This window comes from Panthera onca, chromosome B2 (assembly GCF_046562875.1).
Source record: "Panthera onca isolate mPanOnc1 chromosome B2, mPanOnc1 haplotype 2, whole genome shotgun sequence".
Lineage (NCBI taxonomy): Eukaryota > Metazoa > Chordata > Mammalia > Carnivora > Felidae > Panthera > Panthera onca.
The window spans coordinates 128,175,926-128,197,111 of record NC_138343.1 but is presented as its reverse complement, the minus strand read 5'-3'; the positions used below and the strand labels follow the sequence as shown (position 1 = coordinate 128,197,111).

Sequence of the window (21,186 nt, the reverse complement as noted above, 5' to 3'; positions counted from 1 at the left end):
CCGCCCGGCCCTGCCGCCACTCGCCGCGGCCTCCGGGGAACCTCCCCCGAGGGTGCACACGAGTCCACACACGCAGGGTAACGGCTCGAGGGAGCCCCGGAATCCCCCGGGTGTCGCTGGGCAGGGGAGGAAGCCCAGGGTCCCTGTCCCCACTCGCCTGGGATTCCCTCGTCCGTGGGCCCCGGTCTCCCCGCGCGGGCTGCGATTTCACTCGAGTCCCCTCTTGGGCGAGGGAAGCGCGCGGGTGGAGGCAGCGACTAGCCCCGGGTCCCAGCGCGGCCCACCGGGAAACTGGTAGCAATAACCCGCGCAGCTGCCCATGCGGGCTTGAATACCCCCGAGAGGGCGGGCCGCGTGTCCCAAGCGGGGTGCGCCTAGGGCGCCCCGGTGAGTGACCCCAGGGAAGGCATTTGGGGCATTTCGAACGCGTGAAAAGTTCGTGCTTCTGCAGGGGCGCGGAAAGTGCTAGTAAAACGCTTTGCAAAGCTCCAGAATGCAGCCGGGAGCTAGTCTGATTTTTTTTTTTTTCTTTTTTTTTGACTGTAACAACCGTGAGGACGGGCGAGGGCGAGGGCGAGGAAGGGGATCAGAGGTACACGGACAAAGTCATAATGACAAAACTAATTATTATATAATTTTGTGATCAAGACAGGGAACGATTAGATTAAACGAGGAAATGGGGAAGATGGGGGGGGGGGGGGCTTCCACGTCCCTAAAGGAAATTCTCAGGCTCTTGGAGACGCCCAAGTTTTTTTTTTGCATGACAAGTAGAGACTGGTTCTCGGGGGAGTTCCCCGATCCGAGCGAGCGGGAGCGCGGCCCTGGTCTTCCCGCCCCGAGCGGCCGCAGCGGGGCCAGGCCCTGCCCTCCCGGCCGCCTCCCTCCCCCGCCGCCCCGCCGTCCCGCGCGCCGCACATCCCTCTCCAGCTTGCCGACTCCAGACTGGTTTTTCTGGTTCAGCCTCCCTCCCTGGGACGCGCTGGGGGATCCGATGACGTCGCTGGCTGAGTCTCTCCCTCTTCCTCCCTCCTTCCCTCCGCCTCTCCCCCCGCCCGCCCTCGCCGCGCACTCCTCCTAGTAACTTCTGTTCGGGGAGGCGCTGCCAGGAATAACCCGGTGCGTCCACAGCCCGGGAGGGGAGGCGGCCGCTGCGGCTCCCGCACGCAGACTGCTTGCGGCCCGGGCCTCGCGCTCCCTCGCGAGCCCCGCGGCCCCTGCCCTGGGCCCATCTCCGTATAGTGTCAGAAAAATAAATAAAGGAAAGAGGAGCCTGGGCTGGCGGTCGGGATCTCTTCCCTCCCTCCGCGCCCGCCCTCCCTCTGTCCTTAAGGAAATGCTACCAGACACCCCCCACCAGACACGCTCAGCCTTGGCGAGGAGCGGCCGCCGCGGCAGCGAGAACAAGGGCACCAGGGGGGTTTCCTCCTCCTCCTCCTCCTCCTCCTCTCCCTCCTCTTCCTCCTTCTCCTCTCCGTCCTCCTCCTCCTCCTTCTCAGCGGTGACTTTCCAGGTGAGCGGCCGCCGCTGCTGCGAGGATCCCCCTTGCCCGCTCGGGCTCGGGCCACCGCGTCGCGCCCTCCTCCCGCCCCTGTCACCCGGCGGCGGCCGGGAGCTGACAGCCGCCCGAGGGGCTCGCGGCCCGGAGGCGGGCAGCCGGCGGGAGGCGGGCTGGAGGTGAGAGGGTGGAGAGGAGGCGAGCGGGGCGCCGCCGAGCGCTGTCTCTCCCCGCCGGAGGAGGGTCTCCACAAAAACATCTTCGGGGACTGTGGCACAAGTCTTTGCCAAGTTGAGTCCTGGACCTTGAGGCTCCCCGGAGCCCGGAGCAACTTGGAGGGTCTCCTGGCTCGTTAACGATATTTCTACACGTCTCGACTTTGGGGTGCTGGGTGCAGCCTTGGGGCGCGCGGAGGGCGGACCGACCATTTGGGAGCGCAGAGCGGCGGGAATCTAGGTTCCTCGGCTCGGTAAGTGGCCTAGGCGCCGTGTTTTTCCTGCCTCCTTCAGCATTGGGAGCTTGTTTCACTTTATACTGAAATCGCCTCCGCCGGACTCGGTCGCGTCTCGCGGCGCGCGCCCCCAGCCCCTTCCCGGTGTGGCGAGGGTGAGGGTCGGAGGGGGCGGGGATGGGGGAGACCTCGTCCGGGTGGGGGGGTGGTCCGGCGCGTCGGGAAATGCGGGGAATACCCTGGCCGAGGATCTATGCAGATGAGGGGAGGCTGCTTTGCGTAATGTCCTGGGGGGAGGGGGCCGCGCGGGAGCGCTGGAGGCAGGAATGTGCCTGGTTACTAATGAGGGACGTGCACCGGCGCGCACCGCCGGGCCACCGCTGCGGCTGCCGCGGCCGCCGGCCGCCCGTCGTCAGGTAGCGGGGGAGGGGGCCGCGGGCGGGCGGCGGGCGCGCGGCGCGGGCCGGGGGCGGGCGGGCGGCGCGGGGGCCGGGCCGCCGGCCTGCGGCCGAGCGAGCGCGGCGAAGGCTGCTAGCTGTTGGCATTTCAGTGACTCCTTTCTCCTCCCGAGCGAGGGAGGAAGGAAGGAAGGAAGGAAGGAAGGAAGGAAGGAGAGAAGGAAGGAAACGAGGAAGGAGGGGACTGTCTCGATGGAAGGTTCAGGCGGAGGCGCCCTCGCTTTGCGGGTGCACCGGCCGCAGAGCGGCTCCCGGCGCGGCGGGCTGGCCGGGGGCGCGTGGAGACGGGTGGGGGCGGTTTGCATGCGTGTTCGTCTGTGCGTCTGCCCGGGGACCGGGAAGGGACATGTGTGTTTGGGTTCTGCACTGTGGGGAGCTGGGTCTGCGCCTTTATGTCTGTTCCCTGAAGTGGGTGGAACGTTGGCCCGTTCCGGGAATGTTCCATGACGTGGTGCAGCCACAGGAAGGGGGTTAACGAGGGGCTCTCTGCCGCGGCGGCTCTGCCGGCTGCTATCAAAGCAGATGTGCTGCTGCTCCTCCTCTCTCACCTCCCTTCACCCCTCCCCCGCCTTTGCATTCTGTGCGTCTGGTGTTGGTAGGGGCGAGACAGGAAAACACTGCTCAGTGTGGGGGTGTGTGTAGGGGGTGGGGGTGATGTATGTGTGGTGTCTGTCGTATTTGGTGGGGGAGACTCCAGATTAGCTCTGACACCCCAGCTGTTATCGCAGATCGGTGCGCTTTATACGCATGTGCCTCTCGCGTTCTGTCCCTCTTACATAACACATCCAGTGCAGCAGAGGACACGAGAAAATGCGACCCCCAACTCTCCGAGCCCAAATTGGGTGAGGGGGTAGAAGGTCATGAAGTGTCCCTTCGTGTTGTCCTTCAGGGACGTGGCTTCCAGTGGAAAAAGGGAGGAGGGGAAGGAGGGTTTTCTTCAAGTGGCTCCTCTCCTGACTTGAAAGCATCTAACTGGAAAAGGACGGCAGGAACTAGTCCTCTCTAATGGGAAAGCTTTTACAGGCTTCGCCGAGGGAAAGTGGGTACTTTAACCTCGGGAGTGCAGAGAAGACAGAGGGTCCTTAATAGACACTTAGAGCAGCCGAGCAATAATATGTGTGGGGTAGGGGGGCAGTGGGGATGGCTTTGAGGGGACGGGAGGACTAACCTGATAATAGGTTTCGCTGGAGGCCTTAGGACACCTGTAATGGCTTAGAATTCGCACAGGAAGCAGTGTGTGCAACTGACATTGCAAAAGCCTTATTCTCTGCACAGTTTCTTAGGCCTAAAATGAACATAAAAAGGCTTGTTTCCGGTACTTTCATTATAATGGAAAATTTGAACCGATTGTTCTCCTTCCTTTTTTGCCATTTTAAAAATAACTCAGTCTACCTCCAAATAAATATTGGTGCTCTCTCCCACCCCCAAAGGCTAGACCTTGATAATTCACAAGAGAACTGTGTTTTTCTAGCATACTCAGGGCTCTAGTCAAGGGCTATTGATTTTTCTCTTCAGTACAGTTGTTTCTTTTGTAGCGCATAATCAAGCCCAGAAATTACTTGAAATATTAATAAGATCCTTTTTAATTAAATTTGCAATGATCTGTCCTCCTGGAAAAGGCCATTTAACTTTATTAGAAACATTTCCTCCAGTGATAAAGTAATATTTGGTGATATTTGTCATTGAGCAAACCAAGTTATTTTAAATATTTGCATATGTATGTACAGAGATGTATGTTACACATAGTATGTATGTATTTATTACATATATATTAGAATTTGCAGATGTCTTTTTCTTTTTTACCCTGTAAAAGTGCCCAAACAAGATTTTAACCAAGTAGATTGTGTAATGAGTAGATTGGGTTTGATTTTTAGGATATAGGCCAGATGGTTTATCAAGACAGAAATACCCTCTAGGTGATAGCATTTTCATTAAGATGAAATTCCTGTGGAACACTAGGAAATCATGTTACCAGATGAGAAGTGTGCATTTTTATTTTGAGGTGAAAAGGATTTACCAACATCCACTAAATGATAGTGTGCTTTTCAAGTGTCATAATCCCTTTTGACCACTAGGTTTGAAATATGCAGTATATTTCTTATGTACAGAAAAATGTTACATGACAATGGTGAATCTTTTGAAAATTGTCTGAGTGTCTTGCTTTGAACATGGGTCAGGTATAAAACAAAATTCATTTGCTGGCATCTATATTTCTGTTACTATGATTGTGTTTTATGAGGTTGGCGTTTTTAGAGACTGCTTATATTTATGTAATGGTGTTTATGATTAAATTGATGTGAAATTGATTTGGGGACAATTTGGGGGAGTGGTAGCATATTAATGATGGTACCAATTTAAAATTTAACTGATTTTTAACATGTTAGATCCTTGTGGAGGTGTTTGGAAAAATTTCACTGAAGTAGGTAAGGCATTTCTATATTTCTATTAAACATGGGATATGAAGGTGAATTTACTCTATGTGTGTTATCACATAATGAAGTCATGTCATTTGACTTTATTGAAAGATTAGCCAGTGGAATATTTTGATTGATCGGGCTCTTTTTACACAAGATGTGTTTTCAAATGTTCTTGTTACTATGAAAACAAAACAGAGAGAACACGAATGCAGGCGTTCCCTGTGAAATAATGGTACGTGTGTCTGCTTGAGCTTTTGACACTTCGTCACTATTCAGAAAAATCAGGTTTTGTTTTTTTATGCTGATTCCATTTTAAAATGAGGATTTTTTCTTTTTTTAAGAATCTGCCTATTTTGAATTTTAAAGCAGGGTTTATTTCAACAGTAACAATGATAACATATAGTCTATTTGTGTTGGCTTTAGATTTTTCAGTTATCAGTAATTAGCTGAAGTTAATCTGAAAGCTTCAACATAGAAAAGTAGTTTTAAAGAGCTATAGAAAATGTTATTTGGCATGAGTGAAAAGCGTACTCCTTTAGAGTGTGGAAGCATTTAATTCCTGAGGTAGCGACTATTGTAATAAGGGAAAGGTGGTTAAGATCAACTGGATGGATAGTTTGGGATCCAACAGGTTGCTACTCACCTAAGTCCGTTCAAAATAAACACTGTTTTCAAATTTTGGTTCCTAGTCAGCATCAACAGGACTCTGTATTGGTCTGTGTAACAGTCCTGTAGGTGGAGAAATGGTTCACAATTTAAACCTTCACCTGAAAATTCCAATGCTGTGCTTCTAGTTAATGAATTTATAAATGAATTCACCATGAATCCATATTTTGGCTAAAACAGGGTATGTAAGTATTGCAGCTTTCTAAGTGATATAAAAAGGAACAGAGGAAGTCTGCTATCTCAACTCAATGGACTTCAGGTTTCATAAGGAACTTCACACTATTAGTGTGTGTAGGGTTGCTGTAACCACATAGGCAGAGACTTCATTTATCTTGAGTAAAACCTCAGTGAATATTCCAGTGAGGTTTCTCAATGCTTGAAGCTGTGAATGAAGATTGAGAGAAAATGGGAAAACCTTGTGAAAATAAGATTGTGATTATTTGAAGGAAATAATATACGTGATACAATTTTCCACTTGTTCCTGATACTTGATCACAACAACAACAAAAGCACTGCTTTCTATATGCTATTTATGGCATTGCTAACAAAAAGGAAGTTGTAAGTCAGTATTTGTAGCTGTGAGATGGCCCTAAGTAATTTGGACAAATATTTCAGCACTTCATCTATCATTGTGACATAACCAGTCTTCACGTATAAGAGGATAACACAGCATACTTGATCTGTACAATCTTTGGCTTCTGTGATGTTGATCTTGGCTACTAGCATCAAGAGAGACATAGAGCTATACTATCTTCAAGACTGAATTTAGAATAGAATCAGAACTGGTTAATAATTTGTGTCACTATTTTTCTGAGCCAAATATGTGCTAATCTTAACACATACTCATATTATTTGTCATTTGAGGTGTTAATTATGGCATTTGATCTATTCTACAAGTGTCCGTAACTGTAGATTTCCTATCTGCTTAAAATTTGAAGTCTGACTAGGTAGACATATTTGAAGACAGTGCTTTGGAGAGAAGAGATGAAAATGATGCGCCTGAAGACACAGGGCGGAGAGCAGGTGGGGTTTGACCTACTACTTCTGGGTCACATGGTGATTGGAGGTAAGGTCAGGAAGTACTCAGGGCTAGGCAACATTTTTGACTTGTCACTCACATATAATCTTAGCTCTTTCTTCAGAGTACTATGACAAGTGACCCAGTCATCATTGATCAATACAACTTATTCATCCGTTTATTCAACAAGTATTTATTATGGATTAGGCTTTTGGTAGACACCAAGGATATAATGATGATCCAGACCAAAAAAGGAGCTTCTAATCTAGTGGGCTTGACAGATATGAGGCATGAGGTGAGCCAATATAAATAAAGCCACATTAGTTGTGAGTGCTCTCGAAGAAACAGAAAGGAGCGTATCATAAGTGTATACACCTATTAATAAGTGTATGCACCTATTAATGAGTGTATAAAAATAAGCAGTATATCACCCTTGTCTGAAGAGGTAATATTTGAGCTGAGACTGAAGAATAAACTATGGTCAAGTGGAAAGAGGTGGAGAGAAAGAGTGTATTGTACAAAGAGGGAATAATGCAAATATCTTGAGATTGGGGGATGTACAGTGCTTTGAGGAATTGAAAGCAAGCCAGTGGGGCCGAGGGGATATAACTAGAGAAATGAGGCGAGGTGTGGCCAGATTACGTGGTCAGTACCACATGAATGATTATCTAACCTGGCATAAATGGGCACTGTCTTTGGAAAATCAGACCATATGACATACTATTGGCTATGTCAGAAGTAGATCATTGGAGAAAGAATTTTGGGGGGCAGGGTCTAGAAGTTGGAGGAGCCTTATGTATAACATGTGTCTCTTCACAAGTACTTCAACGTCAGTGGTCCTTGACCCCTGGAGGTTTGTTACGACTCCATGTGCTAAGTTCGGTTTGAGGGGTTTAATTGTAGGTTAGCTTATTATTATTTGCAGGTAATTTTTCTAAGAATAAATAATTTAAATTAAAAAATACTTATTTGAGGATCAAGTTAACTGAATTGGTCAACACCATTGATTCACTTAATGAATAACTACCAGTTCCGAGGTCTTTCAAGGTTGTTGTTTGAAGAACCGATTCATCTTTAGAACCCTGCATAAGCTGGATCTATGTTTCTAAACAGCTAGTGAAACATTCAAGTCCCCAGATAATTTCTCTTCATGACTGCAAATACTGGAACCTTTGGGAAAATTTAGATCTTTTTTTTGTTTTTTCTTTTTTACCTTCTGTATGATTAAGGGTCAACGTAATACAAAAGAGTGGAAAAAGAGGTTAGTGAAAATAACATTCCTTTATGTAATCTTGGGCTCCTACTCCATTTTGTCAACTGTTATCACTTAATTAATTTGCTCCCTGTTTTAAAATTCATACAATATAGAAATTTCAATTTAGGTGGCAAAAACAGTCAGTTTATGGAAGTGGAGCTCCAAGCTTAGGCTGTGGAGTCAGACTGGGGGGGGGGGGCAGAATATGAGTAATTGAGAGGTAATAGAATGATGATCCTTGACTTGAATTTTTACAATCTAGAGAAGACATATGGCTTGTTAAATAAACTTTACTAAAACGTATGAGCGAAAGTATAATATAAATGGAAGCATTTTTTTTTTTCCATCTGCAAAGATTAGAGGGTCTTTGTGGGAGGAAGTAAATTTTATCGGGGGCCTTGAAAGTTGAGTAGAATTTCAGTAAATCCTACTAAGAGGGAAGGGCGGGGCACATTGAATTTGATCTGGAGTGGTGGGACATTGTTGTGCCAAGGGAGAGGAAGAGTACGGCGAACCTGGAAAGGTCCATTGGTTCCAGACCATGTGGGCCATGAAGCCCTCCTGAGAAAGCTGGATTTCACCTAAGGTTTTTCAGCAGAGGAGTGATGCTATGATGTGTGGGTGTTCAGAAAGATTATAAACATCTAGGGGATGAATAGCTTGGTGGCAGGGTGGCCATTAAATTGGTATAAGGCCCCAAAAGACGTAATGAAGGTTGACACCACTGCATGACAGTGTGAACTCTTTTGTCTTGTTCATGGACATCTTAATAATAAATAACAAAAGTGATTAAGTATTTTGATAAACATGGTCAAATACGTACAGCAGATCGTCAGTCTGAGCTGTGTCTTCAGTATACAGTACTGCATTTTTAGTTTAACCTACTCTACAACTCTTTCCTTGGAACAGTCTTTATAAATAGTAATAGTGAAAGTTGGCCACCAAACAAACGATAACTGATAAAAATGGCTATACTTAAAATGATAACACACTTATGTTTTTAGGTGTAAATATTTAAGGAATGGATAGATGATTCGTTTTGTGGCTCGTTAGAATACCGGTTTTTAATTGATACCCAGTTGTATCTAAATCATGACAATACTGGACGGATAGTGTAGGGCAGTGTATTTGGAAGGCAGTGTTTTTTGACAAAGATTTATCTGGTGGTTTCATTTTCTCTGAAAAAGAAAGCAGGAGATCAGCAAAGCTCTTGTTATTTGCATTGTGGCAGATTCACTTGATTTCTGAAGGCCAAGAAAAAGGTGGGACTTTTCAAACTGGGCGGTGGGGAAATGTCAGACACACCCTCGTTTGTATTTGCTTAGGGGGCCTTAGGCATGCATATATGTCCAGGTATGCATGTGTGCATGCATGCACATGTATACTAATCTTAGAAAATCGTATGTATTTAGTGAGAAAGAAAAATTTGATACTTAAAATACAAGCATGAATTTTCATCCTGATAGTTGCAGAAAGAATTTCTTTTAAAATGGAGATTAGGTCTAATTCCATATAAAGAAGATTATAGCAAAGGTAATTTAAATTGTAAGTAGCTTTGTTCACTAAAATGCTAGATTCATTTGAAACAGTGTTTTATTTCTTTTGGAAGCCAGACAACTAGTTTAATAGTGTACATATGAAACACTAATTTGGCTTGTTAATTGGATGCAATTAAACTGAGGTTATTTTATACTGCTTAATTGTCTGAAAATTACACATGTTGCCATGCCTGTGTAATGTGAGGCAAAAACTGGGACTATCGTGGAAGTAGAGGTGGAGGGACATAAGGTCTAGAAGTGTCTTTGCAATTAGCTTTCTGTAAAAACTTGGAAACAAGTCCTTTAAACTCTCTGGACTTCATTTGGAAACGAAAGGATTGGAACAGATGGGCTTCTAAAGCCTCTTCCAACTCATCATCTATCAGTTTATAAATTCTACTTTGTAGTTATAGAGAATGCAGTGTCATTATATTCTGTAATTATGGTATTACGAGGATGAACTAAACACTTTTATAAAATCAGCACAGTGCCAATTTAGTAAATCCGTTAGAAGGAAGGGCATTTAGGCTGAAGGAGCGCTTATTCTGTGCCAGGCTGCTCACCAGGCACTCTCCAGTGACAGCCGTGAGAAGATTTGGTATTATTACCTTCATGTTTACACTTACGGGGATTGAGACTCAGAAAGGTTAAATGGTGTTTGCAGGGACAACTCTGATAGTCAGTAAGGAAGTATGATTTGAACTCAGGGTGTTAGGCTCCAGGCACAATTGGTCTTTTCACCATTTCACGCAGCAGCATAAGCAACAGTTAAACAGCAAAATTTTTGCAAAAATTAAAAAATTAAATTGCCAACCATTTTGATCACTTCGCACAGTGTTTAATCTTAGTAGTTTAGGCATACCCGTCAGTGTGATACACACTGTATGAAGGAGGTAGCCTTGGGGCTAAGAGCTTGGATTTAAAGTCTGACAGAACAGGGTAAATTCCAGCACCACCACCAGCTCTAGGGAATTTCGGAAGGTCAGTTAACCTCCTGCAGGTTACAAAATGAGGATGATAATATCTGCTTAAGGGTCATTGTGAAGTTTTTTAATGAGAATATGTGTACCTGTCTCACTGAGCACATAGTAAAACGTTAAATATCTGGCAGCTATGATTATTATTATGAAGAAATTACACCAAGGGTGCCTGGGTGGCTCAGTCGGTTAAATGTCCGACTTTGGCTCAGGGCATGATATCGTGGTTCGTGAGTTCGAGTCCCACGTCTGGCTGTGTGCTGACAGCTCGGAGCCTGGAGCCTGTTTCATATTCTGTGTCTCCCTCTCTCTTTCCCCCTCCACACTCCTGCTCTGTCTCTCAAAAATAAATAAAAACATTTAAAAAATTTGCAAAAAAATAAAAAAAGAAATTACACCAAAAGAAAAGAAAAACACAGGAGAACCTAATTTTGCTGTGACAGTAAAATGATCACTTTCACATTTTCAAGTGGTCTATTAAACTCTTGATGGAAATGGTTTAAGAAACGATGTCAAAATGCCCATGTTTCTCAGCAGTTAACAAATGAAAATATCAATTACAGTTTGGGGTATTTTTCATTCAGCTCAGACAGTGCTACACTAGTGAGGTGAACTAAATTCTCTGGTTCTTTGTGGATCATCCTTCTGGAGTTCTGTGGCCTAAAAATAGCCTCTAGGGCCAGAAATTACCCAACTTGAACTTCTACGTAAATCGCAAGAGCTGGAGAACCAGTGTTTACTCATGAGGCCTTGGGCTTGCTTAGGAGACACAACTGGAGTGTTCCCGGGACTGCTGACTTTTAAACAAACATTTATTAATTCAACAAAAATTTATTAAGCGCCTACCTGCTCTGGGAAAGGTGCTCTTCTAGACACTGGGGATTCATCAGTGAATAAAATAGCTAAAAAAAAAAAAAAAAAAAAAATCCCTGTCCTCATGGCGTTTATATTCCAGTGGACTACTTTAGAAACTTTTCATGGCAAATTTAGTCATTGTACTACTTTCCAGTGTTTTTGGAAATCTCTACTTTCATATTGTGTCTCTCAACCCAAATAACAGTTAAAGAAGCATTGCAAGTCTTACTAAATCACTCATGAAAAAATCCCATTTATTATACCCATATCTGTATCTATATTTTTCATAGTAAGGTAGTTTTTGAAGACGTACTATTTATTACTATTTTTTGCATAACTAAATATAGCACTAGTTTTTTTAAAAAAAACCCTCTTTATGATTCAGCATTATGGCCTTTCCTAACTTGTAGAATCTAGTTCTGCTTACTTTTTCACAAGGAAGAGAAGAAAATGGTTTTTAAATGACACATTTTATTGTAAACTGCATTTATCAGATTGTTAAGGTGAAGAGATTACCACGGCTTTTATTTGGAATGTATATTTTTATTCTTATTTAAATGAAGTTTTCATTTTTTTTTTTTTACCGATTATTTTTATTGTCAAATTTCTAGTGGATTAGGATGGTTTATATTTTCACAAAAACGTGGAAACACAGGACACGGTGTATAGTAGGCAGGCAGTAGGGATTTGGTGAATGTGGAAAGTCCAAATTCTCAAGAAGCTTGTACTCTAAATGGTGAGAAAAGAGGTAAGATGGTGGTTGGGGGGGGGGGTGGTCATCAGAAAGAAAGGAGGGGTGATGTCTCCGTTAGTCTTTGCTCTGTAAGTTTTTCTTCAGCTCTATAAGGAGTCCCCTGGGAAGCACACCCAGCAATCACACTTCTCGTAGCACAGTCAGGGTCTTCTTGGTCTCTGCACTTCCCGTTTGATTTCACAACAGTTGCTCAGATCGAGCCATTTTGAGGCAATTTTTTTCCTACAGTTGGACTGGGAAGTTTATAGTTGACTGGGATTCTTCCCTATAGGACAGTTTTCTTTGGCCATATTTTGCTTACGGTGCTTTGAAAGGGAAGCTATTTGAAGGCAGTTACTGCTTGTGGGTGTGGAGTTTAAGGAAGAGTTGTTTTCTTGGTCCTTCTGCTTGGATAAGTTTGGCATAAAGAGAATGTATTCCTTTACCCCATTACAGATCCTTGCCCTTGGAAACAAAGAAAAATGAAGGAGGGAAGGCTGGGGGAGAACCACTTTTCCAGTGATGAAATCTGCCTTTGCAACTCAGCAGGGCCCCGTGGGAGAGTCCTGATGGCTGGCCCCAACACTTTATGGACGAGTCATGGGGAGTTCAGCTTCTAATTATCCATGGAATAATTATCAAGCTTTATTTTTCTTTCTTCTCCTGAAGTTTACATTTTGAATAATCCCTGTTTCTCTAAGCGAGGGAAAAATCCAGGGTTATAAATATTCAATATATTTTCTTGTTACTCAATTTATTTGTCATATGTCAAAGTTTATGTTCGGAGAAATATGAGCTTTTTTGGTAAAATGAGGATTCTAAGTATCTTTGTGCCCTTGTTGTCAGGATGTGCTCATTAGAGCCTATCCCAGGGCCACAGAGGACACCAGAAAGGCTGATAGTAAACCCTGACCCCACGAGTTTATTGCTTGCCTCATTATTGATTTTCAGAATGATTCAGGCAAAGTGGCTGTACTTCTGTTATATTTCATTGTTTCTTCATCTGTAAAAATGAAGCATTGTTTATAGCACTGCCCTACCTCCTGGGAGCAGAGCAGGGTAACACAAGAGAATTGGAGGGGCTATTTTTAGGATGTGAAGCAATGCTAAGTTTTGAGAATAATTCAATTGTTGAAAAAAATCTGATACGCAGCAATACATTTGTGACAAGGGTTAGTAGAGTGTTCTTGAGATAATTGACTGCTATTGATGCAATTTATTATGGGCATATGTAATTGTTTTCAGAAAGATAATGGTTAGCAGCTCCACAGCTTGTTGTAATGTCCCCGGGAGCCTTTAAATTTTGCATAGGTCACTAATGCACATGTGGAACAAAATTTTGAGATAGCGATACCCACCTTCAAGCAGAAGAAAAGGAATCCAAAGACGTTTGTTTTTGAATTTGCAATCTGTTTACTTGTTCTGATGGCCTTAGTAATATTCGTGCTGAACTTAGTGCCCAGATTTAATCAAGTGTAGCTTTATAAATGGGCCAAGTGGCTGAGAATATTCAAAATGACCTTTTAAAATAAATCACCTGACAGTATAGGATATAGCAAATAATTGGACGCTAAGTGTGGAGATAGATTTTTTTTTTTTAATGGACAGACTCCAGATTTGTTCAGTCCTTAGTTGATTTTGGCTATGTTTGGTGAGAGTTTACTGATGGCAAACCTAATGATGTCTCAAAGGGGTTACAATGGATATCAATAGCTGATCTGGAATTTATATTGTGAGGAAATTGTCCTGACAATTTGTCTTTCTTTTTTTATATTCTTGTGGGTTGGGTAGGACCAGGGCAATGAGAAGCAAACAGAAGACACTTTGAAATTAGTAACAATAGCCTGCTGTGATTATATTAACCCTCCTCATAGCTGGAAAAGCAAACAATGTCTAATGGCATAGCTAACATTTGTGATTTCCTTTACACCAACAGGTTTTGGTTTGAATTTCATAAGAAACTTTTACAATATACTGCCCAGTTGTGTAAATCAAACTACTACTTTTGTGTTTCACATGTTAAGTATTTCTAAGAATATGAGGCAGGGCGAAGGAGAGGGATGTAGAAATGGGATTCTGAGGGTCTTTAGAATATGCAAATGGCTAACTTCCTCATTCAGTGTCAGCTTTGCTGGTGCTTTTTTCCAGATGGGTCAGACCTTAATTTTGAGCAGGTTGCACCTTCAGTACCGGTTTAGCATTTAGTGAGAAGTTTTACTTCTTCCTGTCCCTCTGTGGTTCTGCACGTGACACCTTGTTTAGGGCATCTCTTAAAGTGTCTGATTTAAATTATGATGGTTAATTCACACGGGAGTAGGATCTGATGTATTGATTTGTCAAATGATGACGGGACACTTTGCAACGTGAAGTCTTTCGTAGAATTTCAAGATTAGATAAGAGCACTGGAGGCATCATTTAATCCCTAACTGAGCAAGCAGAAATCACTCAGGACAGATCACCAAGGACTGCTTGCATTCAACCTCTACCTAAACACCTTTTCTTTTCTTAGGGAGGCAGATTCCTCTCCTGGACGCTTCAGTTTATCAGCAGTTTGGCCCTCTGCAGCTATCCAAGTTTCCTCATTGACTTGCAGGACATTCCTACAATTATTTAAAGATAGTGATCATGTTCCCTTTAGTATTCTTTTATCCAGGCTAAATATTCCTAGTTCGTTCACCTAGCCCTCTTATTATGTCGTTTTCATTTCTGTTTTATTAATTTCTTTAGGGATCAGGTCGTTCATGTCTGAAATGTACTCTGTCTAGGCTATTGCTGGTTATAAATCCTCAAAAGCAAATTGCTTATCGCCAGTTGTTCGTCAGAATATAGCCTCTTATTAACTGGGTAAAAACATTTTATGGGGCTAAACATGCTTGCTGAGACTTTTACAGCTGAAACAGGGTTGGGATGTGTAATAACGTAATACAAATCTATTTTCAGAAATAAAAGTATTGAGATTCCGGCATGTGTGAAATTCATGGGAATATAAAATACAATAGAGATAGACATAGAATATAAAATATAAAGAAGAGTTTTACTATCCTCATAGTCAGAACTTTTATAATCTATACTAAGCAAAAGGACTATGCCTGCAAAGGAAACTGTAATTAAAAGAAGCAGGTTAAAGGGCTCAGTCGGTTGAGTGCCCAACTCTTGATTTAGGCTCAGATCGTGATCCCAGGGTTGTGGTATCGAGCCCCGGCTCAGGTCCCTGGCTGAGGAGAGCTGGGAATGTTTAATGGGGGAAGAGGATGCTTTAGATAGGCCTTGATTTAGATAGGCATCAGCGTGGGAAAGTGTCAGGAGTATTTTCACAGAAGCGTCTGATTTGAGGGCAACATAAAATGCATATTAAGTGAATGTTGGTGAAAAAGTTAGAGTGCCTAAGTACATTGTCCAAGAACTTGTGCTTCAGCTTAAAGACTTTGCACCTAGTCACGATAAGTAATGGCGGGCATACGCACACTGCAACACATTGAGAGGCGGGTCACTGATTTTGGCAGTTTCATAACTAAAAACATGATGAAATGAAATGAAGCGTAAAAAAGTGTGTAAACGTGTTTTTTTTTTTTTTGCAGAAAAATCTATCTCATGTGCATTTTGAGTGAGATCTATTGGTTTTGTACTAGCATATCATTATTATTTTGTCCAAGAGGCTCAGTAATCTTCAGGGTGATGGCTTTAATCGTAAAGGTAAAGCAAGTGTATTGTTGGGGACATTTTGTTGTAGTCACACCAGTGCCAGTCATTCGTACCTTTTCTACTTCCTACTCTTTGGCCGTATAAATGACATGCCAAGCCGACAGTAAGTTCAGCTCAAATGGTTGCCATTTTATGATAAAGTAAATTAGTCTTCTCTTCAATTTATATTTTCTATTAATAAAAAACAGAGATATAGAATGTTGGGACGCACTTCTATGCAGGTGTAGGACTTGTAAGACTGTCACCTGTATAGTACCTGGTAGTAGGCAGTGAGTTTTGTTGCATCTTCATAACAATTTTGAAAAACTTTTTACTTTAGGTCTGGACTGCCTTTAATGTCTATGAGAAAATGCTCTCCTTTTAATTCGCCTACACAGACTGCTTACTAATCTACATAATGAATAGTCAAGAAGGTGATGGATCAGTGCATATTTCACGGAACAAGGGGTCCTATATACACAGCAGTGGTATATATGAGACGATATATTAGATAAGAGTCCTATAATTATATGTTACTAAAACAAAAGTTACCGTTTCCTGAGTGGGCACTTTGATTTTGGAACTCTTCTTTTAACCACTGTGGAAAGTAGCTTATTTTAGATTTAGCTGTAGTCCCACTGTTAGTCTCTGGAGAAGTACACAGGACTGTGTGAGGCACTAGAGAGAACACAAGAATACTGTAGTGAAATACAGTCACTTCTACAGTTCATCAAATTTTAATTACACTTTAATGCATGTGGGAACACTGGTGTTTCAATAACACACTTGATTATAGGCTGTCTGAGCACTTACTACTATTTGGACTTTATTGAGGGCCTATTCTGAAATAGTAAATACAGATGGAGGCTGAAAAAGCGGGTGTGCTCTTAAAACACGTAAGGACTATGTAACATATTTCTATTTGAAGAACACACTGACTTTTACTTCAAGCCTGAAAAGTATGAGGTGATGATGTCTCATCTGGTTATTGTCTAGAAGAGGAAATGAATAGTTCTTGAACCACCTGTAGTTCCTGGCCTTTTCCCAGGGACAGGTGCTGTGTTTTGTGTAGTTGTCCAGCCTTGAGGGGGTCAAGGCACTGATGATTTGCACTGAGGGTCACATAATAGAAAGAAGGTTGTAATTTTGGGGGTAGTGTGTAGGAAAAATAAAATCATGGGGCTTAGAAAATACTGAAGTTTGAAAAGGTCTTATAGGAGCCAAAGACTGTGGAGCATGTAGTTATGTAGCTTTTTCACGAAAGGTTCATTCATTCCTGTGAGTGTGTGTGTGTGTGTGTGTGTGTGTGTGTGTGTGTAATGTAGTTGTCTCCTCATTCCTGTACCTTCCTGTTCTTTCAGTGAGCTACAATTTTTGTTTCACTCTGCTTCACACATTTAATGTTGGGCTGGGCTTTGATTTGGGACGGTACTGGCTCTAGAGGAACAATGCAGTCCTACAGTGTCTAATGAAAAAAGGATGTGGAGCTGAGAAGAACATCCCAGTGATTTTGTCATTGCATTTCTTGGGAGCCAGTTTTCTGGAAACACAACAAATGATTGGTGAATGCTCATTGGAGAAGAATAATCCTCAATATTGGGTATTATGAGAGAAGAATAAAAACTTGATATGCCCTGAATATTTTTAGAGGTGCCAGTTGGTGAGACCAGTCAGCTTCTTCCAGTCAAGTGATGTCAAAGACTGTTCGGGGTCTGAGACAATGTGGAGGTTCTTGTGGCAGAGAACTTGGATCTCAGAAACACAGAGACCCAAAGAAGGACTGCAACAATTCACAATTACTCTCAAATTGTAGCCACGCATCTAAATGAAAACAATCCTGAATCAAATAATGAGTTTTAAAAGAACGAACGTGGAAAAATGCAAGTGTTAATTCTTTTCATCGAATGAAATGATACTGTATTTTGTGAGGCTGGAATTATGCACTCTTACAGTATATTTTAAAGCACAAAATTGGACCATTTTGTTTCGAAGGAGAAAATATAAAATACATTATCCTCTAAACCGTTGGCCTTACAGTTTTATGAGATAAAAGAGATGCATTTGAAAATAGCACCAGGACCTGAAGAATTCACAGTTAATTATTTAGGTTTATACTTTCAATTATGTATTTTTTTCACAAGTTGATTTTTTTAAAGCTATCATACTGGTTTTTTTTTTTTTTATCCTCTGTCTCTACTAAATTTATGGGAATACTGATTTCATTTAGTCTGTAATTAGGATTGTAAAACAGGATAACTTTTAGTCATCTCTCTTTGTTCTTTCCAAGTGCCCTCATCAGCAGTTAAGTGTTAACTAGAGAGCATGAACTTCAAATAAAATTTTCGGTGACCTTGAATGGTATTTGGGTTGTCACTTACAGCTTGTGTAGTGTTAATTATATGCTATTGACAGATGATTTGAAGGAATAAGTGAAAGTATGTTCTAATCAAAAACATGAGAATCACTGCAGAGATTTAATGGATAAAAAGGTGATTGATATGAGGGGGGAGAAAAGGCAAGTAAAAAATGTTGATGTGAGACCACCCAGGAGACAGACGACCACTGCAGTACGTCCTAGGATTGGACACATTGGAATCACTTTTTTTTTTTTTTAATTTTTTAATGTTTATTTATTTTTTGAGAGAGAGAGAGAGAGAGTGAGTGGGGGAAGGGCTGAGAGAGAGAGAGAGAGAGAGAGAGAGAGACAGAAACCGAAGCAGGCTCCAGGCTCTGAGCTCCGAGCTGTCAGCACAGAGCCTGATGCGGGGCTGGAACCCACAAGGTGTGAGATCATGACCTGAGCCGAAGTCGGAGGCTCAACCGACTGAGCCACCCAGGCGCCCCTGGAATCTTTTATGATCAAGAATCTTTTGGTACAGTTTGGGAAGCTCAGGGAAGTTGTTTAAATGTTACTGTATTCAAATTAAGTAGATAATATAAGGTAGAGATGAGGAGATGGTTATTTTGTGGGCTCCCCAGCACTCGTGAACTGAGGCATGGGCTACCAAGCTAATCCAGAGCCTCCTATGAAGGACAGAAGGGTGGTCTGAATTTGGAGTTAGGAGTATGGAAATAGGAAGGGTTTGTGATTCCTTTTCAACAAGATTGAAAGGAGCCCATCTAAGTTCCATACACCTATGCCAGTCCTGTGTTCTTTGAGCCTATTTCTTGATAAAATGGGGATAGGAATATATGGAAATAAGTGGTAAACTCTAATAAGCGATGAAAGCTTAAAATATTGTGTGTAAAATATTTAACTGTGTTATTCAAATGTTTGGAAAATAAGACAACATAAGAAGTACTCAGGGGCTTTGGATCACTTGAAGTGGTAGCCAAGCTTACCTGTAATATTGCCCTTAGGTAGTACATGGCAGGGTAGGACAACTAACATTTATTAAAGTGTAGTCTTTTATGCATGTTTAAAATATATTAAAAAGTTAAGTGACGTTTTGAAATTGTAACTTCTTTATCAAGGAAGGGTAGAACTGGATGATGAACTCCATGAAAGCATAAAGATGATCTCTTTGCAATTAAAAAAAATTTTTTTAATGTTCATTTATTTTTGAGAGACAGAGCATGAGCAGGGGAAGGGCAGAGAGAGAGGGAGACACAGAATCTGAAACAGGCTCCAGGCTCTGAGCTGTCAGCACAGACCCTGATGCAAGGCTCAGACCCATGAACCTCAAGATCATGACCTGAGCCTAAGTCAGACGCTTAACCTACTGAGCCACCCAGGTGCCCCCTTTTTTTTGTAATTCTTAAGATTCACTTACTTGTGAATCCATAGGATACAATGCAGTGTGCATTTTAAATATCATGATACTTAGCCTAAATGTAGTTTTTAGAGTTCAGGCGTCTGGGTGGCTCAGTTGATTCAGTGTCAACTTCGGCTCAGGTCATGGTCTCCTGGTTTGTGTGTTCGAGCCCGGCAACAGGCTCTGTGCTGACAGCTTGGAGCCTGGAGCCTGTTCTGTGTCTCCCTCTCTCTCTGTTCCTCCCCTGCTCACACTCTATCTCTCAAAAATAAATAAAGATTAAAAAAAAGTAGAGTTCATTTTTGGGAGCAGTTTTCGGTTCACAGCAAAATTGAGCAGAACAATGATTTCCCATATCTCCCTGCATTCTGTACCCCCTCTCATTCACAGTCTCCCCCCTACAATAAACATATAAAAATCTTGCACCAGAGTGGTACAGCTGATGGATCTAAATCATTATCACCTAAAGCCATAGTTTATACTTGGTGAAGCCCTAAATATTTTAATTCCATGTCCTGACATGAAACATGGCTTACTTCAAATGTTAGAGATGTTGGCACAATAGAACATTTGTAACATTGATTCACCATGAGAAGATGCCTTATAGTCTTCCTTTTAAACTTTGTTAACATTGAGCCACTGTTTCTCTGGAATTACACGTTTATAATCTGGTTTATGTTTTCAAACCAGATGGAAGGCTGGAAATTTAGGATAAAAGAAACTTTAAAAACCATTGTTTTTATTGAGTAATTTCAATTTTAAAACATTCTGGCCCAAAGTTTTGGATGCTATTAAAGTGAAGTACAAGATTAAAAGATTTGTAAGAGACTCTGATTTTTTTTTTTTATATTAGGCATTTGAGATATAACAAATTAAGGACCTAATAAAAGGACTTTATATGTTGTGCAGCTGGTGTTTTAACAATGAGAACACATAGAATATGCTTTTAGAAACGTCTAAGCAGTGTCTTCTTGCCTCCTTTGACCTCACTGGAGCTATGCAGTGTAGAAATGTTCTCTTTCCTCTCTTCTGACAGTTATTTAAGGAATCCGCAATTATGAGAGAGAAAAGGAAGAGAAAACATAATCTCAGCAACAACCCTGAAATGATCTTCGCTTTTGATTATTTAAAAATAATCCTAGTGGGGGGGGGGGGGGAAAGGGTCCCCTTTGGGGAAATTACGTTGAAAAGCTAAGAAACTTGTGCAAGGAAAGGGCGTCCTCTGAGCACCTGGAAACTACGCGTCTTCCCCGGCAGTCTGGGAAACGAACGGGAACCCGGAGGCCAGCCCGCCGTGACCTGCGCGCCGCGCCGGAGCCGCCAGGCTGGAGGCGCTCCGGGAGGAAGAGCGACTCCCCTCGCTGCGAAGGCGGGCGCTGCTCCCCGAGGCCCCGCCGCGTCCCGGCCCCTGCGCCGGGCAGGGCGGGCGCCGGGGCGCCGGGAGCCCTCCCAGGACCGGGGAGCCCCGGCCGCCTCGCCCTCGTCCGCCGTGCCCGGCCCGCCCTGGAAGGGGCTGAACTTTGGCCCCCGGTCGGCTGACACCCGAGGGAGTGTGAATGCAATGACGTCTCCGCTCGGTTCAGCTGCACAACAGGAAATGCTCTCGGCCTCCCCCCCTTCCTGCCCGGAGAAAGTGGGGCTCCTTTTTCCCGGCGGCCGCCGCTGCTCCGGCGGAGACCTACTTTAGGGGCCGCCTGCTCCCGGTCGGGGGGCGGGGGGGGGGGGGCGGCGAGGACTGGCGCCGGGGACAGGGACCTCGAGGAGGAGGATGCACTTGCTTTGCAAAGGCTCACTTTACCGAGCTTGCAGGGGGACTCCACTGCAAAGACGGGGAGGTCGGGTGACCGCCGGCCCTGGGAGTCCACATCACGTGTATAGTAGAGGGAA

At 43.3% G+C, this 21,186-nt stretch overlaps 1 protein-coding gene across 6 annotated transcripts in view; it reads left to right on the top strand.

Moving 5' to 3' along the window:
• The first annotated feature begins 887 nt into the window (after positions 1 to 887).
• HIVEP2 (HIVEP zinc finger 2) overlaps positions 888 to 21,186 on the top strand; it is a 204,961-nt gene continuing 184,662 nt past the window's right edge. For 3 of the 6 annotated variants that reach the window (XM_060616807.3, XM_060616813.3, XM_060616808.3), the window contains exon 1: positions 888 to 1,964. The gene's annotated coding sequence lies outside the window, so the exon portion shown is untranslated. Of the gene's footprint in view, positions 1,965 to 2,193; positions 2,363 to 2,425; positions 2,693 to 21,186 lie in introns of those variants that run through there. The other 3 variants (XM_060616811.3, XM_060616809.3, XM_060616810.3) reach the window with 3 other exon arrangements.